Source organism: Miscanthus floridulus, chromosome 8, assembly GCF_019320115.1.
Source record: "Miscanthus floridulus cultivar M001 chromosome 8, ASM1932011v1, whole genome shotgun sequence".
In the NCBI taxonomy this organism is placed as follows: Eukaryota; Viridiplantae; Streptophyta; class Magnoliopsida; order Poales; family Poaceae; genus Miscanthus; species Miscanthus floridulus.
Window position 1 is genome coordinate 107,965,661 of NC_089587.1, and position 17,254 is coordinate 107,982,914.

The following is a 17,254-nucleotide window of genomic DNA, read 5'->3' on the forward strand; positions in this document are numbered from 1 at the left end:
CACCATTCGAGGCCGCACGTTCGAGGTGCTTCATGCCACGAATTAGCTCATGGGTGTGCCGCCCCCCAAGCGTGTGGCAATTGTCCATGGATGCGGTCACCACACTGGATGTGAGGTGAAGTGTTTTGCTCATCCATGGATAGATGCATGATAGCAAGGTGACCTTCTATTGCGAGTGCGCTCCATCTGTCGACTACATCGAGGCTAGCATCCCAAGCATGGATCCACGACATCTAAGATGGGCAAATCTAGCTCGTCAACCCATGTTTGCGCTATGACTAGTGGAGTGGCAATGACGAAGAGCCCGCACATGGATGAGGCAATGAGCTCTTCAGCCCCCTTTGGCACGGCTCATCCAAAACGGCTTCACCGGTGAAGCCAGAAAAACTGGCTTTTCCTGGCTTCTAGTTCATTTTAATCCCGGCTTACAAAACGGCTTCACGCTACCGTGCCTCGATTTGCGCAAAATAGATGAAGCCGAAGCCAGCATAAGCCGTGCCAAAAAGGCCCTTCATAAGTTTTGGTGATGGACGACGCGAATAGACGACAAGGAAAATAGAAGTGAGAGGGTGAGACACAATGAGAAGGATGGGCGGAGTGTAGGCCTAAGAATGGCATCGTAGTTAGTTCGAGACTAGCATGGTAAAAGATAGCTTTTATCCCTCCTCCTCCTTTACTCTTCCAGCATGCATACACTTATTGAGAAGACGAAAGCAAGCTATTACAGACTCGGGAGTTGCTTTGTGACTTGTCAGAGGCAAATTACTGTCTCGCACATTTGTAGCGTATATATAGGAATAATATATATACTTATGAATCGGTTCACGCATTTTGCAAGAATGATGAGGAAATTAAATGAAAATCCCATGCGTGAGCGTATCTAACATTCTTAACGAACAACTTGTCTGGATTTTGTGTCCGAGAGAGAGAGAGAAGGGAATGGATGGCCAAAGAGGCGGATAAAATTCGCTCTGCCCGTTGTTGCAGATCGCCAGATCGGTCAGGATGGCAGGTGCTGCCCACGCAAACCGCCAAGAAACTGATGAAATACACGCACAAATACAGTAGCACTGCACCCCACTCGATAGCCAGGCCAGCTAGCTGACGCTACACGTACAGGCCTACAGGGGCACAGGGCAGATGAAATACTACACGTACTGGTACTGTACATGTGCGCAGAGCAGATGCAGTACTCCGGTATACGAGCCGAGCACAGGCCCTGCAGGCAGGCCAGGAGTGTTCGCATTCCGCGACTAAAGTTTAAGAGATATGAATACTAATAAAAAAAATAAATTATAGATGTCCTCGGTAATTCATGAGATAAATTTATTAAGTCTATTTTATTTGTCATTAGTATATATTTACTGTAGCACATCATTGTCAAATCATGAACTAACTAGGCTTAATAAATTTGTCTCATAAATTAGTCTTAATCTGTGCATTTAATTTCATAAATAGTCTATATTTAATACTTCATGCGTGTATCCAATATTCTGTTAGGCCAGTCTCAATGGGGATTTCATAGAGTTTCATGGGCATTAAATATGCTGACATGGCAGTGTCTTAATGAAGAGAGAGAAGATAAAAGTTTCATGGGAGTAGAGAGAGTTTTATGGGGATGAAACTCTTCTGCACTATTTCCAAAATATGGGTGTATTGAAAACTATGAGATAAAACCCCCACTGAGACTGGCCTTATACACCGCAATTAGGGCCCGTTTAGATTCCAAAAAATTTTACGCAGTACCCGTCACATCGAATCTTGCGGCACATGCATGGAGTACTAAATGTAGATGAAAAAAAAACTAATTGCACAGTTGGGTGAGAAGTCGCGAGACGAAACTTTTGAACCTAATTAGTCCATAATTAAACACTAATTGCCAAATACAAACGAAATTACTACGGTAGCCAAAATCCAAAAAAAAATTTGGATCTAAACGGGGCCTTAGCTATCGTAGCTGAAACGGTATCTACGGCGCCTCTACCGTAGGTACTGTAAAACACATGGGCACTGCCAGTGTACGTGTACCAGCTGCCAACGCCATAAACCGCCGGACAAGCCCGGCACAGGGGCAGTGCCGCCCTCTGCATCTTCAATTCTGCATGCATGGCAGGCAGGTGCAGGCAAACGGACGGACGGCCGGATCCATGAATCGGCAGGGTCGGTTGTGCCCAAGCTAAGTACAGTGGAACTTGATCTAGAATGTAGATGTAGGGGTGAAAATACATACTTTTTTACTACTCCCATGTCTCTCTCGACTGTGCGTTTAATTTGGTGGTTCAAAATTATGATTTAAATTCAATCTTGACCCATCGTTTGCACGACATGCGCGAACGCTTGCGGGAGCTCGCGGTCGCGCGTAGTTGCTCCAAGCCAGAAGTTTTGCATCCATGCATGGCGCGCGCGCAACGGCCGGCGGCGGCCGGCTGGCCAGCCGCGTGGCACCTCGCATATATGCATAGTATAGTAGGTGTGGGCGCCGCGCGCGGCGTGTGCCTCCGTGCATGGGAAAGTGACGGCAGGAGCTAGCTCTAGGGCGCCGCTCATGCAGCTCAGAATGTGTCTCCTAAAGTGCGTCTATGTGTTTCGAACTATCACAGACAAACGGGGAAGGACGTCACCTACATGGTCGCCTCCAATTAGACTCAGGTTTCAATAGATCCATCCATCTATGATGTGTGCAACATTAGAGATGGGAAGATGGTAGTCGTCTCTCCAGACATCATATATGGATGTTCACCCAAAACTCGTTTGTGATGTACGTAACATCAGAGACGGGCCTAGTTAAAGCTCATCTATGATATGACGCTCTCCTATCACATACGGGTCTTTACTAGGGCCAGGAGTGCAGCCAGACCTATTTCGTGCTCTCCTCATCGCTCATGCGGTCACTGGTAGCACGAGGATGTTTACCCAAAAAGTCGTTTGTGATGTTTACCTAGACAAGCCCGCGGTGACTCCAAGAAGGAGACACCGTCCACGTCGCTCCAATTAATTCCGGCCGTTCGATCTTGTGATGGACGGCCCCGATTTTTTGAAGCCAATTCCTCCTGAAGCGGCTGCTCGCGCTTCTTGTTGGATTCTTTGGCTCCTACCCTGCTTCTCGGCTTCTCGTTCGAAATCAGAAAACCAAATAAATACTCCAACTTCTATTTCTTCTTCCAGATCCTCCTTCCCGATAGTTCTATGTTCTTCCCGACCCCGACGCTCTCCCGCCCCGTAGCGCCTCCACCCCTGCCGCCGCCTCCGCCCCTTCCTCCCTCCTTCTCCCTCTCCCTCTCCCTCTCCCTCTCTCCCGGCGTCGCGGCGTGCCTGCCGGGCCCGAGCGCCGCCCCGCGCGGGGCGCTGCCTGGGCGACGGCCCCGCCGGTTTGGTGCGCGTGAACCCCGGCGGCGGCGGTCCGCCGCCATGGCGCGGTGCTAGCAACCACCGCCGGTGGCTGCCAGCGTGCTTGCCCCACGGCGCTGGCTGCTCTCGCCGGTCCGCGTCTGCTCCACGAAACCCTAACTGACGCCCGCCGCTGCACTGCGAACTGCTCTTGGAGTTTGAGGGATTGATTCCATTCGTTCAAGAACACAGGTGCTTGCTCCTAATCTCCGTCCCCATCTCTCTATCTATTATGCACTGATGAACATATCAATATATTCGCTCCTTTTGTTGCAAGGGGAACACGTACTATTCAGGTGTGTGCGTGGTGTTTGGCCAGCGAACATTGTGGGCATTTCCCCCTTTTTTATATCTTTTTTTAGATTGGCATTGATCTAGGTCTTCGCCGGTTATTCCGAGCTGCAATCGGGTGTTCTGAGATGAACCAATTCTGCAGGTCAAAAGCTGGAGAAGATGGTGTACGAGTCATGCCCACTGCGAGTGGTTTTCTTGGCGATTCATCTATGATATATGTAAGATTGGCAACCTCTTATTTGGCTCTCCTTATCTTGCCAAGATTGGCCATTGCAAGTGCATTAGAATTTTCATATATCCACTATAATTGCCTATTTACTTTGGGGAGCTGATATCCAATACATTAAAACTGTAGCATGGGGAATCTGAGTGGGATGATGAGTTTGACATTTATATGTTTCTGAATTCTGATTCGGTTCCTTCTCAGCCTGCTTGCTAGGCGGTTGATGCTTCTGAAAATAATAAAGTTGACGAGGATACTGAAATAAAAGCACTTATATTGATACATCCGCCCTTCACTTATAGGTGAGTAACCTACTGGATTAGACACCCCCTATTTAGACCATATTCACAGAGTTCCCAGGTCAGTGAGGTCGAAGAACATGGTACACTACTTGCTAGAAGCTTTTACTCGGCCAGGTCAAAATGAACCCGCGAACCCGGGTCTGGGACGACGTTCCCGAGTCGAGGGTCCATGCCTTCGACCCTGTTTTCTGTGACCGCACTGGGTGCCAACTGATAGATCTGTCGCTCTTACTATGCCAGTGTAATGCTAATCAAATATTGGTTCTACAATAACAATCTAATTGGGTGGTTGATGCTTTCAGCCAAATCCCTGATGGTTCTGGTTCTGGAAGAGACTATGGTAGAGGGATCGGTGGCAGAAGGCTGGCCGTCACTTTGGTAATGCTCTGTGCCCTTTTTTCGACTAAAGAGTTAGATCTTGAGGTATTATTAGAATATATCTTTGTGACAAAAATGCTATATCCACCTTTGTAACATGGATATTCTTTTCAAGTCATTTACAACCGACTCAGGTTTGTGAGAATTTTTAAATTGAGTTTACATAGTACATGCAAACGCGAATGATTGTATATGAATTAGTATTGTTAGTTTCCTACAGGATTTCTCCAGGAAGTTATTCCCTCACCAACATTAATTGTTTTTACAGTTTGTTCTGCTCTACAGCATAGCCCCATCAAGTTTGATATTACAGTCTGTAATCAGTCGCCAATCAAAGACTCCACAAACCTTTGATTAGCACAGAGCAGCTACAGCAGTGCATAGCATCGGTTGAACACCGAACAAGTTCTTGTAGCCTATTCTTTTCATCGCAGATTTGCCAGGTGTTATGAAAAAAATAGAATGCAAGAAATTGTTCAGTGTTCACCTGATGCAATGCACTGATTTTAGTCCAAATCCCGCTCCACGCATCATTACACGCTAACACAACACCCTAGCCTTCCCTATTTTCAGGTTCTCAAACCAAACATATTTTTTTATGCCGCAGACTGATGAGAAGAATCCCCCTTGCTCTTACCATCTCAAACCACATCGTCAGAGACTTAACAAGTTCTTCCCCCATTTATACCTCACTCCGTTTTCAGTTATATACATTATCACAGACAATTGGAATGCCGAAACTATATGAATATTAAGTTGCACTGCACTGCGTGTGTTTAGATTGTAGTGAACAACCGTACTTTTCCTAGAATATAAATGTCCAGTTTTAGCTAAAGAGAATGAAGAACCCATTTGGAATTAACAACCTGGACATAATTAGTTGTACTCGATTAGCAGCAGCCCTTGATGTTTGCTAGAACACAGTGTCCTTCCCCGGCTTTTATCCTTTTAGTTTGTGCTTGAGCGGTTGAGCCTAAAGGCCACTCAATTAAGATGTGCTACATTCTAAATCATCCCTTTTACTTAGAGACAACAACAGCGGCTTCCCAGGAATCCAGCATCCGCCACCATCACAGCAGCCTCCGAAAAAAGAAACTCAACTGCTTCAGTATGTATTTCATTTCACCATGTTATTTTCTATGCAAATAATTGAATAGAAATGTTTGCATTTTCAGCTTTGCGCTTCGTTTTCCATTTTTCCAGTATGCAGGGTGCAACAGCAGGATGGCAGCCACAAAAGCAGCCTCCCAATTTGTTGCTCCACTACAAGTGCCCACACCATATTTCTTGATCGCTACAAAACCGGAGGCTCCTTCTGTAAGATTTTGTAAACTAACATTTTCTGTTATTTTGAGATATATATACTATCATGCCCAGACTAGCAATTTCACGCAGATTAGATTTGCCATCTAAGTTCTAGCATATTTGGTTTTTTCAGATGTTGCAAAAATACTGGTTCTCGATTGTTACTCATCTTAGCTCATATCTGGATGTGAGTCATCTTAGCTCATGAAATAGAGTTTACAATTTCCTTATGAAATTTGTTTCCGCGTAGCCTTTTTTGTTGACCATATGTTAATGCCAATGATGCTAGAAACAAATATCTTTTTTCTGAAAGCCTGACCATATTTCCATGCTATTGCTATTTTCCTTTTTTTTCACATGTCAATGGCAAGGATGCTGGAAACAAATATCTTGGAGACCAATGAGATAGTTTCCTTTATCCTCTGCTTCATTTGTCGCAGGCATATGTGTAAACACTATTGTTAGCATGTTCTTGCAGCCCCCCTTCTCCATAAAAGGTATGATGTTGTCTTAGAATAATGGTGCTCCTTTTATAATATAGTTCTTAATTAATTTTAGATGGAAGAAGGAAGTACCTATTGTTTTTTGCGTCTACCAATACTTGCCTTTTACTTTATTAGTAATCTGTCCTATATTGTTGTTCCAATTTAATGTTCATGCTTTGGTACTCTGTTTTTTTCTTCCCTCTTCCAGAGTCCTTTTGGATTTTGTAACCAGGTGTTGCATCGTTGGAGTTTTTTTAGACAACTCAGCTTGATGTCCATTTTGGTAATGGCCCTAAGCTTAGTAGTTAGTCATCCTTATATGAGTATAATTTTTTTTAATTTACTTGCCCAACCATCTAAGGGTCTGATGATCTACACAGCTATCCCATGTGCAGTGGCAATCAGCGACCAGTTGGACCAGGGGAATGTGCATGGAATCAGTTTGCATCTGTACTGATTGGTGGTTGAATTGTAAGCTATTGTTAAATTACAGTCATTATCTATAGCTTTCAGTTTGATTCAAAAAAAAAATTGGCCAAATCTATTGTCGTGTTGGTGTGTGAAGAATGCTTCTATTTTCCTATTGGTGTGTGGCCTAATATTTTTTGGTGACCCAAAAGTTTTGCAAGATGTGTAAATTACTATTGTATATGCTAGGAATTCTTGACAATATATGGTTACCAGGGGCTATAAGAAATTTATGCATGCTAAGATTCTTTGGAAGCGTAATCTGATCTAATCTTTAGTTTTTTTCCTAGCAGCAGTCAGCAATGATGCACCTACACATTGTGTGATGCTGTTATATGAATTGCTTTGTCAAAAAATGCAACTGTGCATCCTCCTGTTTAGTTCGTTATTTCTGTCTTACAGATACATTCTGCATCTTCCTATCTAGCGTGTGGCTTCAAGAGTTTATATCCTTTGTTTGAAAATAATCCGTTCTGCTTCAGTTCATAGCTTATTTTGCTGTTCATAACTTATTTTCATTTTTGCATCGTGTATTCCATTGCGATATTGAAAATTCCAATTTTGACCGCCGTAATGTTATTCTGCAATTTGCAACGAGATTTAGTTATGTAACTATGTATTTGAGCTGTCAACTTTATTTAATCCAATATGGACAATAACGATGAAATATTTTGCACTTGATTAGAGGTTATTGGTTTATTGGATGCCATCCCTTTCTACTCCCCCTTTAATCAGACTATGGATAAATGTAAAAAAAATGGGAAAAACATGCCTCTTGGGTTTGAGATTTCCCCGCATAGGTTGTTTTGTTACAAATGCCCAGCACTGCTTAGCTTTGTTGAAAAAACCACGCATCACAGTATAGTGCCTTATGTATTTAGGTTCATATGTTCTGCTCTCTTGATTTCTATCTTATTAACAACCGATGTGGTCAACAAAAGAAATTTAGGGAAGGGGGATGTCAAGGTTAAAGATATATCCAGTGATTGCATTTCCTTTTGTAGTTATTAAGTCTAGCTGACATCGAAATGTTCTTTGCTCCTGTGATTTCCATCCATTCTCTCTTATTATTGTTGCAGGCACACAGCCTAAACCCTGTTGACTGCCCCTCTATTTTCCTTACGTGCATTCAATCAGATAGCAAGTAAGAGGTGAAAAAGGGCTCAGCGTGCATTCAAACTGAATGTACAGGTGAAGAGCTTGACTCTGGAATGCTTCTAAACTGTTTTTTTATTCATTTCGGTTACTTATTGATGAAGATAGAGATTAGCACAACTCAGGTTTCATGCGATCTGTGAACTGTGATGGATACGGAGTTACAGACCATTTATTTTCAGTTTCGTTTGTCAGTACCGGAGATGCAAGTTGCTTTCAATTTTGCTTTTCCCCTTGACTTATAGTCCTTGTACGGCCTTGGTTGCTTTTTCTCTCCTATTTGCGGCTTCCCACTGCTGATTTCACAGATGAATATGCAAACCATACCATGCTGCTGTTTATCATGATTATACCTTTATGTTCGGTCTTAACTAATGACATGCTCTGTTGCGACATATTGTCTTTCTTCTTTTTTAAGTGTCTTCCTCTACTGTGTCAAGTTATTTCCCTGTCTATCTCAAACTGAAATTTCCGCATAGTTGAAAAATAGGCCAGCAGATTGACAGATTGAAGAAATAATGTCTGCTTTCTGTAGTTGCCATGAAGTCCCATTTTTCTTATTTTTGGTTTCAGCCAAAACTCTTTTGAAGATAAAAGCAAGGATGTCATAGAAATGGAAACAGGGGAAGCCTATGGAATCATACTGAATGTTGTGCTGAAATGAGTTGGGAACAAGTATTTTTTGTCACTATGTCACCCAGTCATACAGGGTAGACTAGCCAGATGAAACGCGACAACCTCTTTTTATAGTTCTAATTTTAGATGATCTACACATATATGGTACTGCTTATAGTTTTTCTAAAACTGAAGTTCGTGCAGGTTACTTCAACAATACCTTTGAATTCAGCATACGTGCCTGCTGCTTCGACAACTAGGTGAGGTTCTATTTGAGATAATTGTTTATTTAGTTCTATCTCACATTGATGAGGATTCCTGCACTTCTGATGTCTTTGTGTTGTATTTTCATGAAGTGCTTAGAGGCGTGTCCTCATATTGTCACTTCATGCCATGATCCACATATATTCCTGCTCCTTGTTCTTTAAATTGCACCGATTACAGCTCTCCAAAGATAGGGACTTAGTTTACTCATTACCCTTATTATATTGTGCTGTTCAAGGTTACCTTCTCTACCCACCTTATTGTTTCTATATGTTTCTTTTCCAGATTCTTATTTAGCGGCTCTTGACCTCCTTTTTGAAGGTGTCATGGCTACAATCTCTTATATGTACCTGACATGCATTATTCCGGTTGCCTTGACATGTTAGACCTCCCTTTATGTCGCGGATCACTCCAATGCTCGCAGTTCTGAACTCATCAGAAATAACATCTCATATGCACTGAAGTTTTGGAAGGACAATGCGCCGCGACCACGCATATATCAATCCATGCATTTAAGGATGTTTAGCATCAACTAATACTATATGCCTGTGTAATATTCCTCCACCTTCATGATCTACCACATGAATTACATATGTATCTTATATATAGTATCAATATATACCTCTCCTTACATTTTGAACATCAGATTGAATCGCAAATAATCCCATAATCTATATTTGCAACACCGACAGACTTCATATTGAAAATTTTCCATATGCCTGAACATGCACGCGATGGCGCGCTCCCTTGCCTGCATAGGCAGCTTAGCATATGTACATATAGCAGACATTAGCTCCTGTTGCGTAATTACATCAGCGCTACCGTCACTGCTTTGCCTGCACCCAGATGCATAAAGCTAGCAGCTGTTGTGAATTGTTATGTAAGATCTGCAGACTGGACCTATGCGGTTAAAATGGACCATTACAACACTTATCAGACCTATCAATGTAATATAATCATATGCAATGTGCTCGTGCTACGAGCCTGAGTATTTGTCGTGTCAGTGCGCGTCAATGGGCTCATTTTGGGAAAGTTTATGTCAACGTTGAATCTTGCGCTGCATCTTAAGCTGCTTGTTGACGCGCGCAATGGCGCGCGCAACGTACTAGTACTAGTAGATAACATCAGAGACGGGCCTGGTTAAAGCTCATCTATGATATGATGCTCTCTCCTATCACATACGGGTCTTTACTAGGGCCAGGAGTGCAGCCAGCCCTATTTACATAGGCCAGGCCTAGTTAAAGCCAACCACCTCTAACCAATGGTCACTGTTAATCGCTATTTACAGAGGTGGTTGACATATTCATCTCTGTAAATCATTTAACAGAGACGGGCACCTTAAGCTTCCAGTAACCTACTACTCAGTAGTAACACCTCCCTACCCTTGCACCACACAGTCATTTGTGCGTATATATAGGATGGTATCTTTTTATATCACAAATTCATAATCTTGCATTGAATATTTTGGCTTCTAAATGAAATCAAACGAAAACAATTTTATCAAAAAGCTTTAAATCTTTTCAAGCACTATAACTTTTATATATGAAGTGTCTCCTTTCAAGATTGTTTGCAAAATTAAAAAATTTGAATATCAAAATATGTGAATTTAAAACAAATATTTGAATTTTATCATCAACAAACATGCAGATCAGGCCATCCACTGCAACTTGGGAATTAACTACATGAACATTCAAAGTCATTTGTAAATTGTAAATTTTTAATTTCAAAATCTATGAACTTAAAACATTATATTTGGGACTCTACACAACTTCAAAAAAAACATTTTCAACTACACGGTTGTAGATTGTATTGGGAGCTACAACTTTGGTATATATATACGATGTCAACATCTAAGTTTATTTGAAAATTTTAAATTTCAAAATTCATGATTTTTTGAAACACAAAATTCGTGAATTCAAAACAATACTTTGGGACTAAACAATTTCTAGATCGTGTCAGAGAGCTACATTTTTGATATATTTGTCTTCATCCAACTTAATATGAAAAAGTTATGAATTATTTTTTATGCAGTAATTTCCAGAGACGGACATGTTGCCCACTTCTGTTAATTGATTTTTATCGATCGACCCTTAGAATGATTGGTTAATAGCGATTTTCAGAGACGAGTACTTATTAAGGTGTCCATTTTTTTTTTGAAAATCGATTTACAAGTGAGGCTCCGCCTTACCATTTACGGAGACGGTATCTAGATGTGACCGTACGTATCTGTTAATCAGAGAGGATGACTTCTAAAATCATTTTTGTGGTACTGAGATCAGGATAGCGAGCACGGTGTGGTTTAACCTGCTGACATACAGTGCAAGAGGATAACAGTGTGAACGAATTTCTTCATGTCGGGCCATGCAAAAAGTTTTTTGAGACGAGGATAAGAGTAAGTATAATAGCAGGCTGTAAGCCGACTAAATGCTGAGGTGGAGGAGAGAGAGGAGAAGCGGGCTGTAAGCTTACAGCCGACTTGGGCACAAGAACCAAGAAAGTATGTGAGAGAGATAAGTGGGCCATATATTAACTGTAAAGAACTAACTACTATATGAGTGGACTGAGAGAAGGCTGTAAAGAACCTTACAGCCAGCAAGCCGACTATATTATTAACCTTGCTCTAAGTCACTGAAAATCCGAAGTTGCCACCAATCAGTGTGTCAATGTGATGCTTTGACAATTTGCTGCAAGGCAGGATCCTAACCCATCCAAACTCTATATTTGTATTTGAGCAGGCCAGACTGCAAGGAAAAGTTGGGTATGGCCCGGTGGTGACACAACCAGTTTGGTAATCTGGCATGTCGCGGCCCGAGCAGAGCAAGCAACCCGTTAATGATTTTTCGTCCCAGGGCCAGGTTTAAATCCTGTTGGCATGCACTGTGATGAGTTGGGCCAAAAGATGTAATGGGCCACATATTTTTTTTGTTTCTTGAGTGCTTGTCTCTACCAGTTCTTATTTTTATTTACTACACTGCTTAAGAATAAGTATTAGTAAATATTTATAAATTGTTTCTGCTGAAAACTAATATATCTTATTTGGTTAAATTGGAACTAACAGAAAAATTTAATATAAGAAACTGATATATCTTTTTCTAATTAATGTTGTTTAATGAATACTTGTTAGATATGTTGATTTACTTTGAAAGGGCCTTTAGCGTTTAGTCTAAGAGCCTCAGTAGCACCTCAGGTCCTGGGATCGATTCCCTGTGGGAGTAAATTTCTAGGATTTAACGATGTTTGTGCTTTCAGTGGTAGGTGACGTTCCCGTCGACAGCGACGCGCCCGTGGTGACTTTGTCGATATCGAGAATTTGCCGGCCGGCTCGGTCTTCGAAAATGCTCATAGGTATAGGGTTTGCACGTGTGCGCCCATAGAGGTGAGTGTACATGCTTTTGTGAGTGCCTTTGTTATACTATGTAATTCGTAAGAAGATATGTTGTTTTATTTTATTTCTACCCGACGACGGTGTAGAATAGAACTACTTAGGGTCATTTTGATGCACATTATTGTTTATTGATGTTTAATATCTTTTTAGACAAAGATCTTGATGCTTTAATCACCTAAGACATAAAAGAAGACTAGCCAGTAACCCCGCGCTTCGCGCCGGCAGCATACTACATGACATAATTTAACTTTTTTTTTCACGAAGAACGAAAGCACCAAGGTAACTTTAGAAATAATGCAATATAGTGGTTACTCCGGTGGTTCGCAGCAGGGGACACTAAACTGGAAATATATCACGTCATATGATTAGACATGGAACCAAAATATTAGTAAGACTGTCTCCAACGATGAGACTTAAATACGATACCCATTTCCCTGATTTAGGTGATGCACAGTAGAAAGGGTGGCTACCTAAAACTTACGTTCTCCAACGGGCGGATCCTTTGGCGTATGACCGTTTCCCCTTTGTTTCTCGTTTTCCGATGAACTTTCCGGTGACCACCACCATGGACGGATCTTCTTCTTCGTTTTCCTGTCCATCTCAGCCCATGGCCGTGCCTTCCCTTTGGACGTCGCGCCCCGGCCACTCTCCGCCGCCGCTCTGGGCCGCGTGCTCTGACGCCAGGCGCCCCAGCGCACGGGCAGCAGCCCCGTCGCCTGCCACCGGCAGCAGCAGCCGCTGCTGCGTATGCCGCCGTCCACCACGCGGGCAGCCGGAGCGCGCCCGGCCTACCTCGGGTCCGCGTGGGCCAGTACCCAGCGCGCCCCCGTGCCGGCCCCGCCCAGAGCCTTTCCTTGCGACCGGAGCCCCCAGCCGAATCCCTTCCCTGCTGCTTCAAGGCCATGGATCCGACCGGCTCGCCTGGAAGCGCCGGCCGCGGGCCCACCTCTGCGGCGCCGGACGTTTGCGTCGTCTTCCTCTCGAGACGTTTATTTGCGTATCCGATCGGCTTCAACGCAAAATGCGCGCGGTGTCTGGGTCATCCGTTGGAGCGTCTTTCTGCTACCCAAAAACACTGTAGACGACCTATTTTGGGTATGGATAGCATCGTTGGAGACAGTCTAAATTAGTTACAAATGGGTCCTTATCTCCTCCCTTCGAAGAAGGAAAAATAAATTTAGTGTGTACAGGAATGTTTCAGTTGGATATGCAGACTCATTTCACTGTCGCCCAAAGAAATTGCAATGTTTAGCAAAAAAAAAAAAAAAGGGAAGCCACTAACACTGAAGGCAGTGTGCAAACAGCTTCCATTCTTGGGCTGCAAATAAATTAGGAAACCTAATCATGCTATTGTTTCATTTGGTAAGATAAATATTGTTGTACCGCTATCAGCACAGACGTTAAATAAGTAGGGAATCCAAATGTTTTGAAGCGGAAATTCTAGAAGCCTAGTGCACTAGTGGAGAAACGGGCTGTACTTCCGGTTCTCAACCGCCTTCAGTTCCAGTTTTGGAACCGGGAGTACGAAATCGAGACTAAAGGTCCCCTCCTTTAGTCCTGGTTTCGCGTTAGTCCCGGTTGGTAAGACCAACCAGGACTAAAGGGCCTCCCGGTCTGGCCACATGGGGCGGCCCTTTAGTCCCGGTTGGTATTACCAACCGGGACTAAAGGTTTCTTTTTTTTTCTTTTTTTTGTTTCTATTTTCAATTGATGATTCGTTTTGGTTTTCGAATAGGTTTTCGAATACGCATTCTACGCTGCTAATAATATACGTATTCTACATGTTTATAATGTTCGAACATTTTATACAAACTAAAGTATGAAACTAATGTATATATTACATGCATATACATATATTGTACGTTATTTTATGTACATATAATATGTATGTATGTGTGTGTGTATATATATATATATATATATTACAAATAAATTTTGCATTGTATATTCTATCATATTATTGGGATAACAAAATCACTCCATCTAGTTTGGCTTCCATGTTTCGTTGACGTCATTGTAGAACTCGCCGGCGGGGTTGAGGACCTGGTCATTAAGAAATCCTGCTATGGTCTCTTGAATTGCTTTCAGTTGGTCACGTCGTATGACTTTTTCCTTCAACCATAGAGTCTTCAATAAAAGTTAAAGGAAAAGTATTAATATATATATATATATGTGTGTGTTGGTCACTTGATTACTTATATATATGAGCAACAAAAGAAATTGTGAATATATGAATATATTTATATAACATACTTTGAGGATCTCTTTAGGAGTTCTTTTTGTGTACGCCCCGATAAACTCGCAAACATAGTATCCGCAGTAGTTGTTCCCCTATTCTTGCCTTAGAACCTACTTTTACGAGAAAAAGATCCTGTGAATTGAAAGCATGCATGGTGTTAATTGAATTATATATATATAAATGTAGATAATACTTACTTTGTGTGCGATTACATCCAGTGGCGCTTTGCAATGTTTCATGTGGTGATTCTCAATGAAACTTTTTCAAACACTGCGCCCAATAAAATAAAACATTAATTTGGTCTTTAATAATTGTTGCAGTTAATAGATCAGGATATATATAGTTGCTAGAGAGACCATATTACCTTGGATAATATCTATCATGTCTTGGTACTCTGTTTTCTCTTTTCTTAACGAGTCTAAGATTCTCAACCGACTATTGGCCATATCGATGACCATCAATATCCAGTGATTGCTGCATATGTTTTTATACACAAATATGATCGACATTAACTAGAGTCAACATATATGTATATATATGGGAGATAGCTTAGCTAGTAAGCAAATAATTGAACAAATGTCCATATGATCGACATTAATTATTTAACACTCACTTGAAGTTGTAGGGGAAGAGTATGTCCTTGTTTTGTTGGTTCACTAAGAACCTCATGAGATTTTTCTCGAGTTCAGCTTTCCATTGAGGACGGGGGATTAGGGTGTTTGAATACGACATTTGGATCAACGAAACCAACATCATTATCCTTTCTCTTTCTGAGTTCTGTCATCTCATATCTGCATATATAAAAATATAGTGTGAGGATATATAATGTATATATATACATGTAGCTTTATATATACACACTTTAATAGTAGAAAATAATCACACTTACAGATAATAGCAGCTAATGAGACTTTTGTCGAGAGAGTCCAGGTGGCATAGTTGGTGTAATTCTTCAAACTCGACATATATAACGTCATCGCCACGGAAGTAATGTTGGTTTCTAACTCTGACAGTAACAAAGGCCTCTCCCCATTCACACGCCGCCATGTACCACTTGTTTAGTAGGTACATTTGCGTACCCAATTCACCTAAGGCCTCAGGGTTGTATAGACTCTTTCCATGTTCAAATTTCTTCCAAGGATCCACTTTCAGAGCAGATGGTCCTTCAGCGAGCACTTGGGCAAGGTCCAAACTAGTTTCCTCGTAAAACCGAGCCAGCTCCTCAAAATCGACGTCTAAGTCTAAGTTCGAACCATATTGATTACGAACGACAAGAGGGGGGATTGATTGTTGCGATTGTTGTCCGAGTTGTGCAACACCTTTCCCTGGTCTAGTCTTTTTCTACGCCGCCTCAAATGACTTGGTGAGAGAGCGGTCATAGTCCGATTTTGGCCGGGTCTATTGAGATTCCCGCTTTTTCTGGTCCACCTTCTTTCTTAGAAGATCTGGAGGTAGGTAGAAGTATGATTTCTCTAGGTTCTCCCTCTCTTCTCGTTGCTTTTTTACTTTTTCGAAGAAACTGTCCACATCTTTTTTACTGTAGCTTTTAATTCCTTTTCACTTTTCTCGAAAGACAATTTTTGGGGAATAACTGGATTAGATGAGGCTTTCTTCTTTGCCGGCTGGTGGGACAATTACTTTGTTTGCGGGGTAGACCTCTTAGGAGCTGGCTTCCTCTTAGTCATCAAGAGAGGCGGGGCAGCCGTTGGAGGCGTTGGAGACCTCCTTGGAGGTGGCGGCGGTGGCGGCGTTGCCACCTGATTGCCCGGAGCACTATGATGATCTAGAGATTGAATAATTGGACTTAGGTTGGCGGAGGCCCTGCTGTGTGATTACAAAAAAGAATAATTAGGTATAAGAAATTGTTATTATTAATCATGCATGTCAATAGAAAGTTTGTGAAAAAATTGTTTCGTTCAGTTTTGTCCGCACCTATTGTCTGGCAGTTGAGGAAGCGGCGGTGGACTAGAGACCCCGGGAATAATGATGTAGCGCTTACGCCATAGTATGAATGTTTTCTCTACTTCTCCTAGAGTCTTCTCCCCATCACCTCCTGGAATGTCAAGAGGCAGGTCACTAAAACCTTTGTTAACTCTATCAACTGAGACGCTAACATATCCAGGTGGTATTATTGCCCCATAGATTCTTGGTGTCTTGGTAGGATCTGGAGGAGAAAAAACACCGAGAGCCACCATGATTGTGGCATTCTCTTTTAGAATATGTAGCTCACATGATGTAAATGGTGCAGTGATGTCATCCACGGGGAAACGTAGCATTGCGTCATCTTGATTTGGCAACTCTGTGGAAGCGCAGCTGCTTTTCAACTGATCAGGGGGGCTAATATTAATGTTCATTCCTAGATCTGATGCCTGCCTCTGGGCACTCATTGCTATTTGCACTTGCTTTATGATTTCGTCCTGCATTCTTGCTTGCATGTCTTTTTCGCGCTCCTATGCTTGATGCAACGCCTCCCGTGACTCACGAACCAATTCCTCCAACCTGCTGATCCACGCTGCATCCTCATCCTTTCCTTCTCTGCCGGCTTTTATAGGTATCTCTGTCATCAGGGAAACCATGCTCCCAAGAAATATTCCGTCCTAAACCTCTCGTTCGGCCACTGTGTTCAGCGGTCCTGAGGGCATACGTCAGTTCATCCTTCTCTCTATTGGGCCTGAACGCACCAATAGTTTTAGCTTGTAGAGCATAAGATAATCTTTGTGTTGCTCTTTCGAGTTTTGAGCCATGAACCAGCTT

General features: G+C 42.2%; 1 long non-coding RNA gene across 2 annotated transcripts; it reads left to right on the top strand.

The window, feature by feature from the left end:
- The first annotated feature begins 3,451 nt into the window (after positions 1-3,451).
- On the top strand, positions 3,452-6,846 carry LOC136473215 (uncharacterized). Of its 2 annotated transcripts, XR_010762540.1 has the most exons (10): positions 3,452-3,579; positions 3,824-3,899; positions 4,109-4,206; positions 4,509-4,584; positions 5,612-5,692; positions 5,788-5,901; positions 6,023-6,076; positions 6,261-6,386; positions 6,583-6,657; positions 6,755-6,846. It is a non-coding gene; the product is annotated as an uncharacterized lncRNA (long non-coding RNA). The 2 variants fall into 2 exon arrangements; XR_010762541.1 differs by lacking the exon at positions 6,023-6,076.
- Positions 6,847-17,254: the final 10,408 nt, after the last annotated feature.